Genomic DNA, 22,486 nt, shown 5'->3' with positions numbered 1-22,486 from the left:
TTTTATTTATGATGGGCTCCCTGGCATGGACCACCATTGTCAGTCATGGAGGAGCTGTGTTTGAATCTCTGTCTTTGTCTTCTGGCTTCCCTGTCTCTGTCTTTCTAGGGCAAACAGTGTCTGGGTGAACCATGCTTGTCTCTTGTCCTTAAACCTGTCCTCCCCATCACGTCTTCCTTTATCTACACTAAAAGTTCAGGGAAAGATGGACATGAGTCACCCTTACACACTGACCTGTGACATTAGCAAAACTCTGTTTAAGGGCATAGTAAGTTTACCCAAGGGGAAATGGTTCCTCCAGATCCCTCAACATATTTTTAGTTTGTGTAACAGACAAATTCACAGAGACTCTTGGAGAAGGATACACATGGACAGACTATTGGTGAGATTTGGGAAAAAGCTTTGGGAGGCATCATTTTCAAATAATATTTATCAAGGAAAGACTGCAAGCCAACCACAAATGGAATATGAAAACCAGTCTTAAGGAGAGTTGAACAATCCACCCAAGAAGAGTATGTGAGATTTGCAGCAGGTACTCCACACAAAAGTTGCTCTTAGCCTTACTCAGGGATGGATCTTGGCAGGCTGATGTGTCTAAGAACACATGGGCTTCATTCAGTCGGAGTAGCATGGTGACTCAGAGGCTGTGTTTAGTGTTAGCTCCAGCTCTGAAACTAGTACAGAATACCAGATGCTTTTAGGATTGCCCTGCTGTGGGATGGTGTTTCATCTTGAATTTTGTGCTTATGTTTCCTGAGATACTTGCTCTGCTAAGTGATTCATTGGGTGTGCATGTTATCATGGGTATGCCTCTGGAGGCCTTCTTGGTGATTAGAGGAATTTCTTGATGACTCTAAGTGATTTGATATGGTTTATAGATGAAAAGAGTTGATTGCAAGCATGCGTCCCACTCTGTTCCTATACCCTAAAATGGAATTGTCTATTCTCAAAGCAGTGTGTGTGTGTGTGTGTGTGTGTGTGTGTGTGTGTGTGTGTGTGTGTGTTTTGGAGGCTGGGGAGATAGCTAAGCTGATAAAGTGTTTGCCATGGACACCTAAGTTTGGTCCCCAGTACCTATGTTAAAACAAAAAATACTTGAGCATGGTAACATGTGCTGGTAATAGCAGTGCCAGGAGACAGAGACAGGGAGATCCCACGGGCTTGCTGCTGGTCAGCCTAAACTAATGGGCGTGTTCTAGGCCAACACGAGACCCTATCTCAGAAACAAGATGGACTGATGGACCGATACTTGTGGTTGTCCTCTGGCCTCCATGTGCAAATACACACATATGCACACATACTTGCACATATATGTATACCTGCACATACAGGAACATTCCCCCTACCTTGAAATGAAAACATATTCATTCTCTCTCTCTCTCTCTCTCTCTCTCTCTCTCTCTCTCTCTCTCTCTCTCTCCCCCCTCTCTCCACCTCCCTGTGTGTGTGTGTGTGTGTGTGTGTGTGTGTGTGTGTGTGCAATTTTCCAGGACACATACACCTTGTTTTTGAGATAGTGTCTCTCATTGGGGCCTAGGGCCTGTCAATTAGGCTAGTCTGGCTCATCAGACTGAGGGAGTCTCCTGTTTTCGCTTCCCAGCACTAGGATTATAAGCACATGCCACCATGCCCCACTCACCCCACTATTTATTAAGTGGCACAATGTTATTTATTAAGCGGCACTGTTTACCAGTGAAAAAAGCCACGAGGCACAACGAAACCCACTATAAGAGCTTATTAAGAGAAGGGAATAGAAGGGGTGCGCATAGGCCTGTGGAATGACCGTGTAGGAAGAGAGGGAAGGAAGAGGTGGAACCTGCTTTTATAGTTACCCCATATGCATATATACATGCGCATATGGGCTTATGTAACTACACCACGCATGTGCATAGATTATGTGATTGCGCCGTGCGCAAATTACATGATCATGCAGTACATGAATTACATAGGACACAAAGCCCTGGGATGACTAAGCCTCTTGCTTGGCTACTGGACAGTGCATGTGCAGTCATGTAGCTGGGGGAGTGGCCAGTAATTCTAACCTCGGCCCCCCCCCAAATTTTTTTTTTTTTACATGAGTGCTGGCAAGCACTTGACCCACTGAACTCTCTCCCCACCCCCCCATGTTCTTATCAAAGCTGATCTGAGTCTGAAGAGACAGTTATCAGAAGCCTCTGAAGTCAGCAGGATGATCCAGGAAGCATCCCAGTAGTCACCGTGGTCCCTGAGGCTGTGCTGTGTTTTCTACTCAAAAGTTATGCCAGCTCCCAGCCACACCCTGCTCGGCTGTAGATACTGTGCTTTCATCCTGCCCAGTAACTGAGCAGAGTCCATTCAAAGTCAGCTTCGTATTCTGTTAGTGTGAATGTCCACCTGGGGTGACAGTGGAGTTTAATTGCTACCTGAAGGGATTATCCTTCAGGTTTCTAAAGAGAGCTGCCCGTCCAGGCAGCAGGAGCCCTTTCTTCCTCTCTATTATGATGTGGATCTTGTCCATAAAAGGGAACTCCTCTTCTGTTTTTGGGTTTGTCCAATGTTACATTTTGTATAAAATTAGAAAACTATATTTAGAAAAAATTGTCAAATCCCAGCCCTCTCAAAGTTCAATTAAATCATGGTATAGTAGATATCCTAATGAGACAGTCAGTTCTAGCTGGGAGTTGCTGCCCAATTGTGTCTTGGATGTCTATAAACAAACAGACAGTTCCTGGATATAAGACACAGCAAGAATGATCTAGTGGATTGAAGGAGACTGACCTTTAGTAACAGGGCTCAGAATCTTTACTATGAAGAGTATTGATCATAAGATCGAATTTGATGTGGCAGGTCGTATTTCAAGGTAGCAGCTGTGTAAATGTTTCTAGATAGCCAACCTTATGATAAAATAGGCTTATGTTAAAATTTGTCTAAGGTGAACAAGTAGCAAGTAGAGTTTGTGACCTGCTTCCTAACCCTAGACCTGTAAATGCGACTGTCAAGGCCATGTGCACGTTGTCATGTTACATCTAATTCTGCATTTGGACTCTGGACATTTACAGAGCCTTTTTATTATGAATTCTTCTGCATTGGTGTGTGAAGTAATTGGTTTCAGTGTGACATTTTCATGCATATGTGCCACTGTACCTTGTTCTAATTTCAACAGCACTCTCATAGCATTGTTATAAAAGCCAAATAAGTTTGTTCAAAACGATGCAACCAATTTAATGGTCCTCTGATGGAAACAAACGAAGTCAGCATGCAGTAAACTTGTGTGTCTATGGAAACCAGAAGAGTGTGTCACATCCCCTGGAGCTGGAGTTACCGGCGGTTGTGAGTCTCCTGATGTGAGTGCCGGGAACCGAACTCAGGTTTACTGGGAGAGCAGTGTGTGCTCTTAACTGTTGAGCGGTCGCTCCGGCTTTTAACTGCTGAGCCATCTCTCCAGCCCATTTTTTCTCACACTGCTTTTGAGGCATGTATCCTATACTTTTTAATATATTTTCTTTTCTTTTTTTTTTTTATTTAGAAACTTTAAAAAAAATGCTCTTGAGAAGCCTGCTTTGAATGCTGGGTTATTTAGAAATGTACTGTTTAATCTTCAAATATTTTAGACACTTTTCATTATCTTTTTGTTAGTGATTTCTAGCTTAATCCTGTTAAAGTCAGAGGCCATAATAGATATGACTTTAATTCACTTCATTTTTAAGCTTCATTTTACGCCCAGGATATGGTAAATGTCCCAGGTTGTGTGATTACTGTGGGCAGTGTTTTCTAGGTGTGGGCTAGATCTAGGTAGTCGATCATTCAGGGCTTCATTCTTGCAATCTTTCCATCCCCTGACTTAACTATCCAGGAAAAAGTACTGAAGTCTTGGAATGTAGCTGTGTCTCTGTCTTGGACATGCATAGAGAGTTTATAATTCATGTAACTATAGACACGTTCGGATTTAGGCACATTATCTTGTATTTGGTTTGGTATTTTTGTTTTTGTTACTGTTCCTCTATTGCCCCTTGCCTGTTTCTTGTGGGCTATTTGAGTGTTTTTAGTACTGTGACTTTTGTTTTTAAAGATGATGATGTTGGTGATATTTATTTGAATTCTTGCTGCAGGAGATGCTGCGTCAACTTCACTCTTTGGAATGTTTGTATGTTTATTTGTTTATTGTGTATTGTGTTGTGTACATGTCTTGGCATGTGTGTAGAAGTCAGAGGACAGCTTGCTGGAGTCAGTTCTCTCCTTCCAATGTCAGGGTCCTGCCTGGAAATTGGGGAATTGAAATCATGTTTTCAGGCTTGGTGGCAAGTGGCTTTACCAGTTCTATTCTTTGGATGTGATGATGATGGTGGTGGTGGTGGTGGTGGCAGCTATGGTCCAGTGATGACTGATGTCTGCATTTTTCATGTTGAATCTGTAATATTTATGACAATACTGCCAGTTAAGAATTCAGTTAGGCTGGGCATGGTAGCACACACCTTTAATCAGATCTCTTGAGAGGCAGAAGCTGGTGGACCTCTGTTGAGTTTGAGGCCAGCCTGATCTACATAGGCAGTTCTAGGTTGGCCAAGGCTATATAGTGAGACCTTGCCTTTTTTTTTTTAAAAGAGTATTTCTTCTTATTTCACAGCTGTACAAAACCCAAACCTACCAGACTTAAATATTATCTCAAGTTCACCTTTAAGATCATGAGGGAGGCTCAGGGGACAATCCCCATTGTGCTCCAAGGCCCACGTTGTATTTTCTCCATGACCAGCTTGGTACATATGACTTCAAGATACAGGATTTTACTAATTTGTAGCACGAATCTTTTTTTTTCTTTATTAAGAAATTTTCTACTTACTCCTCATGTTATCCACAGACCCCCCCTCCCTCCTCCCATCCCCCAGCCCTCTTTCCCAAGCCACCCCACATCCCCACATCCCTCAAATCGAGGTCTCCCATGGGGAGTCAGCAGAGCCCAGCACACTGAGCCTAGGCAGGTCCAAGCCCCTTCCCACTGCACCAAGGCTGTGTAGCACAAATCTTAAAAGGTCTTAATATAAACAAACCCAGAGCCAGGTATTGGAGTGAATGCTGGAAGATCAGAGAAGCAGAATAAACCACAGCCTCCTCACCTTGCCAATTCCTCAGCTGATCCTGTTTCCTCAGACTGGAAGCCTCTGAGTCCTTATCCAAATGGATCTCAGCTGAACTGTGCTGCTCAAAAGCCTAAAAGCTTAACCAGGCCTAGTTCCTGGTCCTCACGCCTTAAATACCTTTCTGCTTCCTGCCATTACTTCCTGGGATTAAAGGCTCTTGTTACCATGCTTGGCTGTTTCCAGTATGGCTTTGAACTCACAGAGATCCAGACGGATCTCTGCCTCTGGAATGCTAGGATTAAAGGCGTGTATGCCACCATTTTCTGGTCCTTATATCTAGTGGCTGTTCTGTTTTCTGACCCCAGATAAGTTTATTAGGGAGCACAATATTCTGGGGAACATAATATCACCACACTAATTGTTGTTGTTTAGTCTATTAAATTACGTGACTGTTAAAACTGTTAAAATAAAACACAGTTTATTTCTTTTCTTCCGATGTGTGTGGTGGGAGGGCTTATAGCATGTCAGAGGGCAATTTGGTGGGAAGTGTTTGTTTGCTTTCTCCTTCCAGCACGCAGCACATGGGTTCCAGAGACTGAATTCAGGTTGTTAGACTTGGTGGTAATTAATGTCTCCATGTCTCCATGTCACTGTGTCGTCACTGAATCTAAAACACATTTTGTAGTGGAAGATAACCCACTTTCTGACGCCTCATGTGGGGAAGGACACTTTTCTCCCCCATGGCCAGGAAGCTCACAGGTCCTTACACTTACAGTTTCACTCTTTGAAATGTTAGCATTCCTGGCTGATCCACCTGCAGCTTTAGGCATGGCTCTGCAAGTAGCTTGAGTCTGCTACAGACAGCAGTGATTTTCACTTCTTCTTTTCTCTTGCTTCAGATGGTGTACTGGTGATGCTTGAACCTCACTGTTAAACTGGGTTTGTGTACTGAAACAATGGTTTCTTGTCTCAGTTTTTATTGCATCATAAAACTCCAGAAAGAGCATATGGTGTATATTTGATTTTGATGCTGTGAGGGCCTAGCACTCCGCCAGTGGCTGTTTTATAGAGTCTGCTCTATTTATCAGGTAACCAGTGTCACCAAGAACCGCCCACTTGCTGTTTATACTCCAGATTCCCTTTCTGAGAGGGACAGCTGCTATCCTGCTGTCACGCACACTGTGAATTTTGCATCCCCTAGGAACCTAGAGTTATGTAGCAGGGACGGTCTATTAAGCCGCTTAGGTAGCATGCACTTTTACTTTGTGGGTGGTACTTAGAAGATGTCCCGTTCATCATGAGGCGTGCATTCACATGTGATCATCTGAATGTGTTCTGCCCAATTTAAAAGACTATTCTAAATGCTTATCAGGGAGAGATGGAACCAGTGTTTATTGAGTGTGTGCTGGATAGCATTGCATTGCGTGTACCATCTTAAACAGTCTTTTCAAAGGCTCTGAAAGGAACTTAACACACTGATCAGCAGATTTTGAAATTTATGACTGGGTGCATCAGGCAGTTCACACAAAGCCACGTGGGTACTGATATCCGGTTCAAACTATGGGATTCCAAATCCGTTGTGACTTCTAGCAGAATATCTGCCATTCTTTCCCCATGCAGGCTGTCATCCATCTCTATGGGAACTTTCACTTTCTAATTACGTCAGTGCCCAACTCATATTTTTCCTGTACTCCATAATAGTAACAACCTATAGGGCAAACCAGTATAATCGTTCGACTTTTCTTTGCTGAATACTGTTTCATGTTATAATACATAGTGAATGCGCCCCCTGGTAGATTCCTGAGTTGTACCCCGTTGGAGGCTCTCAGGAATGAAATGGCTAGTGCATAGATTTTGCTTTGCATGCCCTTGACTTTCTGACTTTTCACAGATATTTCGGGCTTGGGATGGGCAGCTCCACTTCATCGGTTCAGCCCCACCCTGCCCACTTCCCTGGGGCCCTGTTGGCACACACTGGCTTTCGCTCCCTCCATCTTCAGTGCTGGCTCTTGGGAAGCAGTGCAAACTTCTTTCTCGTGGCCAGCCCTGCACACAACTCATACCTTGGGAACAAGCAGCAAGCCATAGACCGGCCATGCCTGCTGTGATGGCTGTCCACTGTTACTTGCCATTGAATCTCCTTTAGTTCCTCTAGAAATACCAGGCTTTGTTCATAGGCAATGCCCAGCCCTCAGCTGATATGTCCCTCAGAAGAGAGAGATGGGAGCTGTTTCCCACCTGGTGCATCCACCCCCAGTGCACTTTTCAGTGTCATTTCCAAGTTTGTCTGCAGGTAGTCCAGACTCATTTCCCTTCAACATCTCCTTCCACTTAGGGGCCTGGGCTTTCTCTGCACACAGCGAGAACGTTCTTCAATATAGGAGGCTGCAATGTATATTAGGATCTTATCAGGTCCTTTCATTCTCAGTAGCCAGTAACTCCATACAGCAGAGGTGCATTAATCTTCATGTCGTATGAAGAGCAAGTACGATGTCTTTATATATCATATTGTATTAGTCAGGGTTCTTTAGAGTCACAGAACTTTGGGATGGACATTCATCTATCTGTCTGTCTGTCCGTCCGTCTGTCCGTCTATCCGTCTGTCTGTCTGTCTGTCTATCTATCTATCTATCTATCTATCTATCTATCTATCTATCTGTTGTCTATCTACCTACCTACCTACCTGTCTGCCTGTCTATCTACCCTCTCTCTCTCTCTCTCTCTCTCTCTCTCTCTCTCTCTCTCTCTCTCTCAGCTATTTACCTGAAATTGATTGAATGATTTATAGGCAGCAGTCCAACTAATCTGACAACAGCTAGCTGTGAATGGAAAGCCCTAGAATCTAGTAGTCGCTCAGTCCCACGAAGCTGGGTGTTTCAGCAGGTCTTCTGCATATGGTGGAATCCTGAAGAAGTAGGCTCCATTGCCAGGAAGGAATGGATGTGCTGACAAGGTGAGGGCAAGCAGGCAAAGACTGGACAAACCCTTCCTTCTTCCATTGTCCTTATCTAGGATTCCAGCAGAAAGTGTGGCCCAGAGTAAAGGTGTGCCTTCTAGCCTCAAGGTCTGGATTACAGGCATGTGTCATCTTGCCTCAAGATCAGGCGAATCTAAGGCATGTTGTCTTCCTGCCTCAAGATCTGGATCACAGGTGTGCCCTCCATTTCTGGGTTATAGTCCATTCCAGTTATAGTCACGTTGACAACCAAGAGTAGCCATCACACATATCAACACTTATTAAATTAATGATTGAATAAACAGTGAGCTTCTTGACAATTTCAAGGGAGATGTCCCAGGACCACAAATCTCTGCTCTGTCCCCGTGCTCCAGCTTTCTGGAAACTGGCCTTGCAATCCCTGAAGTCCCCCCACCACTGGTTGTGACTTGGCTGTGATACCTGCTTGGCTTTACCATATTTACAGGGAAGACATTTTAGCTTCTTATTATAGTCAGGATCAGCTCTAATGAGTTCCTTTCTTTGACTTATCCCAGTGAGAAATATTTATAATGGCATCCAAAGAAACCAGCCTCTAGTCCTGTGGCCAGCAGGACAGGAAAGCCCCATTCTGTTCCCCAGGCATGAACACTGAGCAGTTTGTGTTTCCAGTCCCCTCCACACAGCACAGCAACCGCTAATTCTCACAATTTTAGATGGAGTTTTAACAAACCCTACCAAGTAAATGTAACAGAGATTCTACAAGTGTGTTTTCAGTAAATTAAATGATGTAATGTCATCCCCAGCACATAGCAAGTTAACAATGAAAGACGCCATTGTGACTGAACGCTGTTACCAGCAATTGGTGTTGAGAAAACCAAACATTGGTAGGGGGAATATTTTCAAAAGGTAGGAAGGAATACAGTCATGTGAATAATTAAGTTAGGCAGAAGGAAAGTAATTCTGATAAAGAGAGACCAATTGAAAGGATGAATATAGAGGAGTTAGGAAGTTGACTGAGCACTAAATAGACAATGTACATTTCATACCATGTTATGAAAACCATGAATTACATGCCTGTGAATTCACGCATTTAATCAAATCACATTGTTTCAAACTGTAGTTCTCCAAACTTTGGACTTACATACAGCAACATCTCCAACAATATTGCAAGTGGAAAGCTGTGATTACATCCTTCCATGACTGTTCCAGAGGCTTTCGGGTAAGTGCATTAACCTTTACTGAACTTGGTTTCATGAGACATGTGCTGCACAACTCTGAGAGCCTACCTTTGGCCGTGGAGTAAAGCCTGTGATGTTTCCATTCCTAAGCTCGTGTGTGAGGGGACTGCCAGTAATTCTAAGCTTGGGACCATCCCCTCAGCTTCCCGATACCACCACCTGCTTTTGTTCTTAGATATGAAAGCATTCACCGGTACCAGCCTTAAACTAAGTTATCAGGTTTAGTTTCAGAAGTGTCTTCTCAAATCGCTGCCTTGTTAATACTAGTTTTGGGAGTGCTTGTCTTCCGGAACTGGAATTTATAATCCCGAAAACAAAATTTTAGGGCATGACACCTCTTGGTGATTGTGGCTTATTCCTGGGTGACTAGAATGCTGCTTTTCCCACAGCTGATGAGCAGGGTTATCTTGGGGGAAGCATAACCCAGTCTGACCTTTACCAGCCAGCCATGCTGGGTCATTTGCTAGGAAAGAGACATGACTAATTTTTATGGGCATGAGATTGAAGGGGGGCCCAAGTGAAAGAGGAGGTTACTATAGCACTCAATTTCTGACCAGGCCTGCTTTAAAAGTGGTGGCCAAGAGATAGGGAGCTCCTGTGAACAGATAGGGATCCTATCAGGCCATAGCAGCTCAGAAGAAGGCAGCCTGGGGAAGACAATGAACTTGGAGCTGATTTTTGCCCTAGGTCAGAGACAACAACCAAGCTAGATACCTTTTCCTCATCTTCATCCAGGGACTGGCAGCCAGGTCTATGCTAGGAACAAAAAAAGCTTGAAATAAGAAGTATTTTAAGAAGGAGATCACTGAGGGAGAACAAGAAATTTTTCAATAAATAGACCCAGAGCAGAGACAGTTGTAAAAAGCAAGATAATTAACAAATGTTCATAGGTAATGCATCCAGAAGAAAGAGAAAATTCTGGTGTTTTCCCTATCCCAAAGATTGTTGCTGGCCAGCACCAATATTTACATTTCAAACTTGTAGGAAAATGCCAGCCATTATTTTTTAATTGGGGAAATTGATAAATAATGACAGTAAAAAAAAAAAATCCAGGAATGCTTTTAAAGACATTAGCTCTAATAAAAGCAGTGCTTTAAATAAAAATAGGCTATCTTTGCAGCTTATCAAAATAAATTGAAATTAACATGATTTTACCTTTCAGACACTTGCCCTGTGACAGCTACGTACTCCTGGGCACACACAGCTTGTTTCAGATTTAGATGCAGTACTTAAAGGGACCTGCTAATTGGCACTGTGAAAAAACAATTTATGGTACATTTGATTTTTCATTACTATAAAAGTGGTTTAAAATAATGAGGCTCATGAAAAGATATGACCTCTATCATAAATTGTGCCTATTATTAGGGTTGTTTGACAGTCATGAAGGGGATATTCTCACCTCTTAGTACGTGTAAGTGTTAAATGGAATACCACCTTGTGACATCAGTCAGATGCCTAGAATTCTTGTAATCTCCTGCTCTTTGGCATCCAACCTGGTGTCCAGGCAGAAGGAAGTTGTGTGTCAGAGTAGAAACAAGATCTTGTCCAAGGACCCTCTCTGAGTTCTCTCACAGAGCCGGAAGGCTGACACAACATCTCTGGAAGAGGTAGCTGTCAAGCTCCAGGCTAGAAACGCACATTTCAGGGTCCCGCTGGTACAGGACCCTCAGTGATACGTGAATGCCCTCATTTGTTCTTTGGCTGGCCATTACTCAAATGTGCCTGAACATTTGATCAGTGGTGAGCAGGGCAGACATGATTTCCAGCCTCTTGGAGCTTGTGGGTAAGGATAAGAAAAAGGTGTTCAGTTGAGAAGGAACAGGGAGTTCACTGGGCATGTGGCAGTGAGGACGAGGCTAATGGTGGGCATTCTGGAGTCCACACTGGATGAGAAGGTGGAGAGGGAGGAGATGCTTGAACTCTTACGGGACTGATACTTGGATTCCTAGAATCCATGCAAAAACCAGGCAAGCATGGTAGCCTCTGGTAATCCTAGTCCCCAGGAAGCAGAGGCAAAGGGTCCACAGAATAAGCTGGCTTGCCAGACTACCTGGAATCAGCCATCTCTGTGTTCACTGAGCGACTCTGCCTCAGAAAATGAAGTGGAGACTGGTTAAGGAAGATGCCTCGTCTCTTGCTCTGGCCTCTGCATATGTGTGCGTGGGTGCAGGTACACCTGCACTTTCATCTGAATGCAACACACAGAGATACACACACGCATGCACACATACACACACACACACACACACACACACACACACACACACCATGCACACACATCCCCAGCACCAACTCTGAGCCTACACATTGCACACTGCATGATGTGCACAAATATGCATGTCACGTAGGCATTTTGTGTGTGCACTGGGGCATACAAAGAATTTTGCAAAGAAGTTCACCAAAATTTTAGTATGTGACCTTTTTGGATGGTGATAGCAGGAAGTTTTGTCTTTTCATTTTAATCATGCCTTTCTGGATAGATATTTCTAGCATAAAAGTGTTTCTATTTATGTATATATTTTATTGTTTAATTTAACTGATTAATTTTTCACTTTGTATCAATGTGTGTGTGTGTGTGTGCGTGCCATGTATGTGCACATGTTCTTAAAAGCTAGTCATATCCTTAGAATATGGAGTGATCAGGCCAATGTTGGTATTGGAAGCTGAACCCAGGAAGAGTGAAAAGTAGGAAGTGGTCTTAGCTGCCGAGTTATCTCTCCAGCTCAGAATGCTTCCTTTTAATACAAGCTATTTTAATTTAAAAACACAATTGAAACTTCTTGGCAACTTTGGGAAATGGGCCCATGACTAACTAAATTCTCTCCAGACTATTCTTTGACATGGAGAGGAAGCCGAGGTATCTTGGAGAGATGAATGGCCTCACTGAGCAATTTCTCCCCAAGCAGCTATAGTCTGTTGTTGAGAGGTCACCTGATAACTTCCGACAACCAAGCACACCACATGACCTATGATTTCCCATATGAATGGCTATCTTTCTTGGATGTTTTTTCTGCCACATTCTCCAGAGTCCTAAGACCCAGGCTCTTCCTGGGTTGTAGTTACTGAATCACTTAGCAGGAGAGCCAAATGGGAAAAATAACTCATGGAAACTGAGATGATCCTTTTCATTTTCTGAAGATAAGGGCTATGTCATTGAAGGAAGAGGTAGGAATTCAAAGAGTATGGCTGTTTGGGTGAAGAAAGGTCCTGAGTTAGGTTTACTATTCTTTTGAGCCAATCATGTTTATTACCAGGAATTGGGAGGTCAGCATCAGTGTGTAACCTTGCAGACAGTATTTAATGCCAGGCTATCAGTAGCAGGTGCTTCTGAGAGCCTTCGGGGAGGTGGTGATGCAGTCTGAAGGCTTAATCCAAGTCAGGCAGGAATTAAGTCTGTGGACACCATGTCCTCGTTCTCGGCTTGGGGAACAAAAAACCAGTTTTATTCAGTGACAAGGAAACATTATGTACTGAATCCAGTTTATATACACCCTGGTCTAAAATTACAGGATATTAGAGGGACATTGTTTTCCAATCCGAAATGTGTTCGGAGCTCCTAAACTTGGTTTCACGTTCTGTGGCTGACTTCTCTGCAAGAGCCAGGGAGATTCTGAGTCTATACTCCACGTGGGGCGTACTGAATGCTGTCTCAAGACAATGTTGCTTCCGGTAGTTTAGACTAGTTCTGGCTCCCTCCAGCCCTTCACTTCCACGCTGGTCTTTGCTGACTTGGCCCAGCTGTTTCAGATGGAAGCCACGTCAGCCTTCCTGCAGCTCCTGACACACACGCTCTGACTACAAGATATGCTGCCTGCTCTCATCTCTGGGATCTGTCTTCTCAGCCAACACACCACCTCTGCCTGTGAAGACAGCGTCTCAGTCCAGTTCTTCCCGCAGCCCCTTCACCCCGCTTTAGGTTGTGTGTGCCTATCCCTACCCTAGGGTCTTCTACCACCACCAGATGTCAGCTTCATATAGACAGATGTTTATGTTCACTTGTATGTTCACTGCAGCAGCTGGAACTGTGCCTGGCAGAGTCAACGTCCAGTATATATTCATTTCACTGAATGAATGAATGAATGAGTGAGTGAATGAGTGGTAGGAATCCATTTACCTGGGGACACAATGCTGAGCCATTAGAAACATCAGTTATTGTATGTGATTCTTTTAAGTGCATTAGGGGAAAGCTGCTGTTAATGAATTCTACCTTTTATCCTTCATGCAATAATCAGCATTTTGTTTAGACTTAAATTCTAGAATTTGATTTTCTTTGCTAGCCGCATTCTGCTGTGGTTCTGAGTGGTGAGGCACATTCGAAGGGTCAGTCATCTAGACACATTTGGACTTTCTTTATAGATGGTATCATGATCAGAAAGGTCACTGTTCCTGGGTTCTGTTTACTGACCTCTATAAAGACCATCAGAACCAGAGACAATTCCAGCTGAAAGGAGAAATGGCATTAAATATCTCTTGCTTTGTCAGGGGTTAGCCCTTCAGTTGTTGGATTATGAGGAGGTCTTGGGGCTCCGATGTAGGTGAGCGCTCAGGGTGGCATGCTGTCTCTGAGCTGGGGGTCAGTTTCTGGGGGAGGAGTTTGTAGATGGCTTAGGCCACGTGAAGGTAGATTTTGTTAGGTAAGTGCCAAAGGCACGCACTTACCCCAGTGTGGCTGTAAGGCTCTCCGACATGGACTGAGAATACACAGCACATTGCCGGCGCTTGGTGGACACTTACTGTTTTGTTGGCTCGGTCATTATCTGAGAGCGTTGGTGAGAAGACCTGACTTGAAAGTGTTTTTTCCTCTCAGTGCTGGTACACCTATGTTCTCATCTGCATGCAGCAAGCAGAGACACACGTACATGCACACTTATACACATTCAAGCTCATACACACATCCCCAACATGAACTTTGAGCCTCCACATTCCACACTGCATGGTCTGCACAGATATGCACGTCACACAGGCATTTGCCAGGGACACCTGGTTGCTGTTTCTCACAGTAAGAGCTTGAGAGGTCCAGTTGCTTCAAAGCATCACTGGGAGAGACAGAAGTCTGGATAGGCAGAACCTGAGTTTGTGGATCCTGAGCTGTTTACAACTTGGGTGGTCTTCCTTGAGGAAAAACACATAAAAGGAGGCTCAAGGCTTGGGGAGAGGCCTGAGGGAGGCCTAGAAGCCTTGATTGATTCCAGGGACTGACAGTGAAGATATCTGCAGGTTTGTTGCATAACACACTTCCTTGGATTCAGGCATGTTGGGGTTCCTGGGGGGCTTGGTGATGTGGGGAATGTAATCCCTGGGAGCCTTCCTACTCTGAGGGAATGTTGAGTCTACTAGAAATGATACTCCAGTTACCAGAGGACTGACTCTGAGGACCAAGGGCAAACATTCCTCAGAGCGGCTTGCTCTCAATCTCTGTAAGATATTGCAGCCCAGAGCAGCGACCGTAGGTACCAGAGAGTCTTCCTGACTCTTCAGAGTGGGTGTCAAGGTTCTGAGTGCCAGGGTCACACAGAGGTGTCACACAGACTGCTGCGTGTCTTCCCCATGCCCCTGGAAGGCAGCAGAGGTGACTGTCAAGCCCTGGGAACAGAAGCATTTTGCACATTCCTGCTGGTACTTTACCTACATCCTGCTGTGCTTTCACAGGAACCCTACAAGGTAACTGTCATTAACCCCGGTTTCCAGGTATAATAAAGTGGCAGATTTACTCATGCAGACTCAGGTGCACAGTGACAATGCAGCCTCTTCATTTCTCTAGCTAACATCAACCCGCTGACTTCTCAGCCTGCTGGCTAGCACGAGACGGAATCTTGCCGATTAATGGCTCAATCTCTTCTGCTTTATGGATTTGTTCCTGTTTAAACAGTCAAAGTTTTCTAAGCCCAACCTCTTATTAGGGCTATTATATTACTTAAAAATTTTAAAGTTAATTTGTTTTGTAACTTCAGCAAAAGAACATAAAAGCTTTCTATATTAAGAAGGTAATATGTAGTAACATGTAATATGTTCAATACATGTATTCATTGGATAATGTTTACATCAGGTTAAATATACATCATTTTGTGAAATAGTTACTATTTCTTAATGGAAGAAACTTTCTAGGTATTTTCTTTTAGCGTTATGAAATTCACAGTACATAACTGTTTTGTATAGACTAGCTACTGGGCGATAGCACCTGACCACTCTTGCTCCTCAGACGTAACTCAAGAGTCATTTGTCAACCTTCCCTCTTCCTGAATAGCCTGTCCACTGCTGTGACCAAATTACCTACCAGAAGCAACTGAAGGGTAGGAGGGCTTAATTTGGTTTGTGGTTACAAAGAGATTTCAGTCCAGCATGCAGGGAAGGCATGGTGGAGTTGGTGGTTGACACCCTTACATCTTGGAAAACAAGGGTTGGGGTGACTATTGCCTTCAAAGACCCACCATCAGTGACTTACTGCTGCCAGCTGGGCCCCACCTCATAAAGGATTCACAGCTTTCAAAATAGCTCCCCAGCTGAGGCCTGAAATGAAGTGCAGTGAGGAACGTTGTAGATTTAAATAGCGTTGACAGTTCCTGCAGGGTTTCTCACTTCTTCTCATGAAGGCTAGTTCTCTGTATGCACAGAAGTCATTAGGTTCCCAGTCAGGGCATGGAACTTGGGGGCACTGGCTGCACTCTGCCAATGGCTGTGCTGGTCTACCTCTGTGGGTGGAGGGCCCAGAAATAAATGAACTCACATGGTCTTCTGGGATGGCACATACTTCCTGATGCTGTTTGAATCTGGTCACCTGCCCTCCTGAGATAATCAGCACCTTCATATCCTGAGTTGGGGTGCATGGAAACTTTTGGAGTCCCACATGCCATGCACAGGTCAGGAAGAGCCCAAGGAGCATCCTCCTTCTGTCCCTGTCACCTCGTAGTCCTCTCCCCTTTGGCTGCAGCTCTGAGATAAAGCTCTCCGAAGAGCCCCTGAAGCTTCTGGAAGCTTGACTCATTTCTCAAGATGCTTCTCATCTGAGTGAAATGGTTTACAAAGATTTGATTTCTGACATCTCGTAAATATTGCAATTTTGGAATAAAACTGTTACGTCACTCTTTTAAGTCTACCCAGTGTTGTCTAACCACCTCAGTGATTTAACGCCCATAGTTCAGGACGCCCAAGGACAAGCTCTTTTGTGCCAGTTAGACACTCCGTGGTGCTTACTCTCCTCTTTGATATTGCATTTCCGTTCCACTTCTGCTGCAGAACTTTGCCCCAACGTGATGTATATGTTTCTGCTTGAACATCTTTTATGACTCACCCTATCATTCTTTTCTTCAACAAAAATATGTGTATAAATCGGAAATTTCAAGTTCTTTTTGTCGCCGCAGCACTTTGTTAGAAAATTTATTATGGATCAAATTTTCATTTCAATTATTTTTAGTGCATGACCGGTCTGATATATATATATATCTGCACATTATGTGTTTTTATGGTCAATTATTAAACAAGCCTACTTGTCCTCAAAATGCTGTCTGCTATTGAAATGAACAGGAGGGTTATTGTGGCAATTCAAGTGGGCCTTGGGGAACATCAGAATTTGAAGGTGTCCTTTTGTCTGTTGTTTGGAGGTGTACTTGGGAAAATGTATTTCAGTGAGACCTTCCTCTTTGAGCTGGGGAAGGGCAGGCATGCAGGGTGGGAGAGATAGGAATTTATTGTAAGTAGAACAGGATGCTGACACCCATAGGCACCTTGGAAACTCAGGAGGTTTGGGAAGTTTGGTGACCATTGTCCTTCACCCTGACTCGCCATGTAACTTCTCCAGTAAATCTCAGGTAACTGCTCTGCTTTCTAGAACAGCAAGAAAATGCAAATCAAAGCACTGCTTATCCAACACTATGGGTGGAGACGGGAGTTAAAGGCGGGAGATGCTATGCAGCTCTAAGATGTAACCACCAGTGACGGAGCCTGAATCTGGATTCAGGGCTGGGCTCCTTGTCTTCCCAGGACCCTGGATGCTGCAATCACATAATTGTCTTTTTAAAAGCTGACTTTGATTACTCCTGTGCTACCTTCAGTTGGCCTGAAGGTGACTCTTAATCCTCCTCCTCCTCTTCCTACTTCTCTCTCTCTCTCTCTCTCTCTTTCTCTCTCTCTCTCTCTCTCTCTCTCTCTCTTCCTTCCTTCCTCTTTTCTTTTCTTTCTTCTTCTTTTTTTTTTTTTTTTTTGAGACAAGGTCTTTCTATGGAGTCCTGGCTCTCCTGAAACTCATGTAAACCAGGCTAGCCAAAGAGGTACCTTCTTGGTTTGTTCCTTGCTGTATGGTCAACATTCAGGTGGCCTCTTTGAATATCAGGATTCAAAGGCAACCTGGGATTCCTGTGGCTGGGGAGGGGGAGGTGTCAGGAAGCAGCAGGAAAAGCTGCTTCTCCATTCTTCAGCTCCCCTGTGTGTGGTTCTTGGAAGTCAACATTGAACCTAATGTAAGGTCTTGGGGTACACCAATTACTTTGGTGTTTCTGTGACGAAATATACCCGACAGAAAGAACCTGGGGAGGAAAGATTTAATTTGGCCCTTGATTACAGAGGGTCTCTGTGGGAGAGGGAAGACAGAGTACAGCATCTCAGTTCATGGTGGCAGGAACATCAGTGAATGAAGCTGTTTACGTATCTCTGGACAAAGAGGCAGAGAGTGAGACACCAACAAGGACTTCCTGTCACCCAAGGGCCTCTGCTGGTGACCTACGTCTTCCAGCTAGCCTCACCTCCTAAACAGCTCCCTAGCCTCTGGAAAGGGCACCAGCAGCCAGGGAGCAAGTGTTCAAAGCACAAGCCTGGCAGCCTTTTCTAGTGTCCTCTGGTTTATATTTGAGAGTCCTCGGAACTAATTCCCTGCAGGGAAGCTTGGAATGAGGGAGGGTTCAGTTGCAGGATGGCCATCTTTGTGTTGTTTTGGGGAGCAGACAGATCATAAGGAAAATCAGGTGCTGTCAGGCCACCAAACTGCTGGGTCAGCTCTTTGCCAGTTCTGTGCCAGGCCTGAGGGTTGGGAGAACAGCCGTTAACACCTGCCTTTTTCTGGCAAACTGCTTCTAGAAATGGCTTTCCTATCAGACAGGGCTGAAGGGTGAATTTCACAGTGCAGAAAGAGACTGTAGACCTATTTGTCACTGCTTTGTCACTGGAATGGAAAACAAGCTTTACTCCACTTGCCAGGAGACCGTGGTGGAATTCAATTGAGTTATTAAGTTCTTACCTGAAAAACTGCGCTCAATCCCAGGGTCTTCGGGGGGGATGCTCATAACGGGGCGTGGTGGCAGAGCAATGGATGCTGGGCTGCGGCTCTTGCCTGGGGTGCAGGCCACAGTGTGGCTGATGCACACTGATTTACTCATCTCTTTCTGGAGACTTTCAGATCCTGCCACAGAGCCCCAGCCCCTCATTAACTCTTTCTCCCTCCCTTTCCCTGTTCCCACCCCTTCCTCCCCCATTTTTCCCTCTGTCTGCCTTCTGTCCTTCCTCTTTTTCCTCTCTCTCCCCTTTTCCTCTGTCTTCCCTACACTTTCTTCTTTCCCCATCCCCTCTTCCCTCTTAGCCTCTTTCTTCTTTTCCCTCCCTTCTTTTCCTGTCTCTCTTTCTCCCACCCTCTCTACCTCCTCTTCCCTCTCATCTCACCCTCTCTACCCCCTCTTCTCTCTCAATCTCTCTCTCTCTCTCTCTCTCTCTCTCTCTCTCTCTCTCTCTCTCTCTCTCTCTCCCTCTCTCCCTCTTTCCACCTTCTCCAATCTCTCAGCGGTTCCCCCTCTCCCTCTATTCTTTTGCTTTCTTATCCTCTCTCTCCTTCTCCCTCCCTCTCTTTATCACTGTCCCTTCAATCTCCCCCCGCCCCCCCTGCCTCCTGCTGCCACATCCAGGCAAGCAGCTCCCAAGAAACCCTATTAGGGGATTCTCTCTTCTTTTAAGACTGCTCACAGCACTCCTCATAAAGGTTTCTGAAGACAGGTATAGGATGGTCTGGCAGACGGTTACCCAGTGAGGCAAATTTTCCACGGTGAAGTGTACTTCTCAATTTAGTAGTGCCGCAGGGGCACAGAATGCCTTGCTGGCTTCCTCGTGGTTGCTCACATGTGACATGTGACACAGAAACAGCAAACAAGGGGCCTAGGATGTAGTGCTGGCCTCCCGTTAGAGCCACTGAAATGTATGGCGTATCAAAATGTTTGTGGGTGATAGAAGAATAATTGGATAGTTTAAAGATATGATTTCCTTAAAGGCATAAGACATTGGATTTATTGTCCATGGATGGACAGTCAGTCTGCCAGAAAAAAAAAATTATTCTTCCTCACTAGGAGACTATATACTTAAGAACTAGGTCTCACCAGTTAGAAATACCTTTGTTCCAGTTCTTCTGCTTAAGAAACATGGTCACAGAGATTAACTACTGCCTCCAACACCACAGAGAGCTAAAAACATGACAGCCGATGCCCTCCCCCCACTCCCCGCCCCCCGTGATACATGTTCCAGGATGCCCGCCTTGAAGAAGAATCTTCCTGATTCCTTTGTACCACTGGGCATTAACCATTCATTTAATAAACTACCATAGCATGCAAATGAACAAAACGGGAAAGTTCTTGGTGATAGTCGGGCATGGGGAATGGGGAAGGTAATTGTATAGTCTAGATGTTCCCAGGTTGGCAGGAAAAGCAACTCACATGCTACATGTCTATGAGCAAAGTTAACACGGATTCTTTCAAACTCCAAGAGTTCTAGCCTTGCTTCTTTTATCTGGGGTTTCTTTCACTTTGTAAAACCTTTAAGTGTTGGTGTTCTCAGGATTCACCCTTGGCCTCTTTCTCTTCTCCCTCAGCCATTTCTTTCATGTTGGTGGCTTCAATGTATAAACCCACAAACTCCCTGAGCCACACAGCCAGCCCAGGCCTGTCCACTGAGCCCTGTGGCCATGTTCCCTCCATACACTGGACTTTCTCACCTTGACATTCCTTAGGCATTTGAAAATAAGTATGTTCAAATCTGAACCCCTCTTCTCCTTTGGCGGTCTCCCACTACCTCAGTGCTTGGCCTCGTCAACTTGCCCGGCTCCTCTACCTCTCTGCCTTGGTCATTGGACCACCATCCTGTTGCTACCCAATTAGTTTCCCAGGAATCATTTCAGCTTCCTCTTTCCCCTGAACACTTTGTGTGTGTGTGTGTGTGTGTGTGTGTGTGTGTGTGTGTGTGTGTGTGTGTGTAGGTCTGAAGACAAGCTTGGGTGCTGGTCCTCATCTTCTCCCTTGTTAGATGCAATTTCTAATTGTTTGCCTCTGCAAGGCTAGACTGTCTGTGAGCCTCTGAGGAGTCTCTCTCCGACTCCCATCTTGCTGTCAGAATATTGCGATGGATGTGTGCAGCCACACATCACTTTACACGGGTTCTGGGGATCTGAACGAGGAGGGGCCTTTTGCTTGCATGCCAAGGGATTTGCCCACTGAGCAACCTCCCCAGCCCTTTCGCACTGTATTTTATTAACTGGCTTATGTGTCTATGACTTGGGCTCTCTGATATGTTCATTGTTGTTGTTGTTGTTGTTGTTTAGACAAGGTCTCTTTATGTAGCCCAGGCTGGCCTCAAGTTTGAGCTCTTCTTGCCTCGGCCTTGAGAATGCTGGGATTACAGGTGTGTGCCATCATGCCAGGGCTATTCTCTGCTCTCCATTATCACTCTATTTGCATACCAGGTCCTGCTGCTTCTCATCTAGTGCCCCAGCGTGCCCAGGTGGTCCCGGGGCCTGTCTTGATCCCTTCCAAGTTACTCCCAGAGTGTCTTACTCTCCCCCTCTGAAGCTGGGGTGTGTGTGTGTGTGAACTCCACGCAGAATAAAGACTTTGCCTAGTGTTTGAAACCTTCCACAATCCAACTTCCGCTACCATGATGTCAACTCATTTTATCCCCGGCAGACGTCATTCCCACGCTTTCCTTGACACCCATCCAGTGACCATCCCTAAGCTGGAGCCCCCGGGGTGGAAAGGTCTTCTTCCTCTCCTCCACTCCTCAGACTTGCTTGAATCCCTCAGATCCATCCAGAGTCTCCCTTCTCTCAGAGTCCTTCCCTGAGTTCCCGAGTGGAGGTGACATTCTTTGTGTGTGTTCTTCCCTCCTACCCCGGTCAGGTACTTTGTCCTGGCACTGTTAATCTGTCAGCCTCATCTGGCTGACAAGCCCCTTGAGAACAAGGCCTGTGTTGTTTCTTCTGTGTACTCAGCACCTGATACTCTGTTAGCCACTCATAAAATTAGCTGAATGAATGAAATTAGTTTTCCTCCCCCAGAAAGGTCTGGGGGAAAAAAAAATCTATGAGCTATGGATTCATACATTTTTGCTTTGACAAAGCATTTATTAACATTCCTCAAGCCAATTAAATGAAAACACACACACAAAAAACTTGACCGACTCTTGAGTCTCAGCTGCAAAGGAAAAGACTATGAAATTCTCCCGCTCTCATTAACCAGCGCCTCCTTCATCTTGGAATAGCATCCTATTAGACGAATAATTTACATTTAAGGAGAGAGGGTAAACAGCATTCTGATTCATGAATATTAAGCAGCATCTGCATGTCATTTAAATAAGGGAATTACTATCCTGGGAAAATTAGGAATAGAAAAAGCAACACTGAAACAAAAAAAAAAGGAAGAGTGGGGGAGAGCCCAAAGTTTGTCTTATCTGCCTCCCTGGGGAGACGGGGTGCCGTCTGGTTCAATGGGCACCCCCAATGATCATCCTAGTGCTTGGCCCACAGTGTATGATGAGGCAGGGACAGAAGTAGATGGGGATAAAGGGATAGAGGTGCAGTGGGGGTGGTGTGGATGCTTTTTATAAATACAGGTGCAACTTGCTTTTATACAGATGTTCACAGGATTTTCAGTTGGTGAGTGGGCCAGACATTGTGTGGTCACTCAGTTCAGTACTCTGTCTTCTGTGCCCACCTCTCTTCCATTGGCCAGCAGGTCCGTAAACCGCATGGCTAGCTTATTAGAGCACACTATAACTTTGGGCAGCGGTAGCATCAGTAGCTGCCCTGAGTGGCAGCCTCGAGATCTCACTGTCCATGAGCCCTGGGACTTCACTCCCTGCTTTGGTCTTCTAGAGACATTCAACGGCTCCTTATCTTCAAGCACTTCTGCATTTTGTCTTCTTCTCACCTGGATCCTTCCAGTAGCCTTTGACCTCTGGCTGGTGCTGAGTGCCCTCTGCACAACACGGAGGAGTTGTTGTTTTCCTGGTTAGGCACT

At 44.9% G+C, this 22,486-nt stretch overlaps 2 long non-coding RNA genes across 2 annotated transcripts in view; one reads left to right on the top strand and one right to left on the bottom strand.

The window, feature by feature from the left end:
• Nucleotides 1-22,486, top strand: part of LOC131919494 (uncharacterized) — a 56,586-nt gene that overhangs the window by 10,737 nt on the left and 23,363 nt on the right. The window contains exons 2-3 of the long non-coding RNA XR_009381268.1: nt 8,067-8,205; nt 9,113-9,211. This is a non-coding gene — a long non-coding RNA (uncharacterized LOC131919494). The remainder of the gene's footprint in view (nt 1-8,066; nt 8,206-9,112; nt 9,212-22,486) is intronic.
• LOC131919493 (uncharacterized) lies at nt 12,455-13,438 on the bottom strand. The gene is made up of 2 exons (XR_009381267.1): nt 13,345-13,438; nt 12,455-12,650 (listed from the first exon to the last, which is right to left on the bottom strand). It is a non-coding gene; the product is annotated as an uncharacterized LOC131919493 (long non-coding RNA).

The sequence above is a fragment of the Peromyscus eremicus genome, chromosome 9 (genome assembly GCF_949786415.1).
Source record: "Peromyscus eremicus chromosome 9, PerEre_H2_v1, whole genome shotgun sequence".
In the NCBI taxonomy this organism is placed as follows: Eukaryota; Metazoa; Chordata; class Mammalia; order Rodentia; family Cricetidae; genus Peromyscus; species Peromyscus eremicus.
Note: the sequence above shows the minus strand (reverse complement) of the source record. Positions and strands in the feature narration are given on the sequence as shown.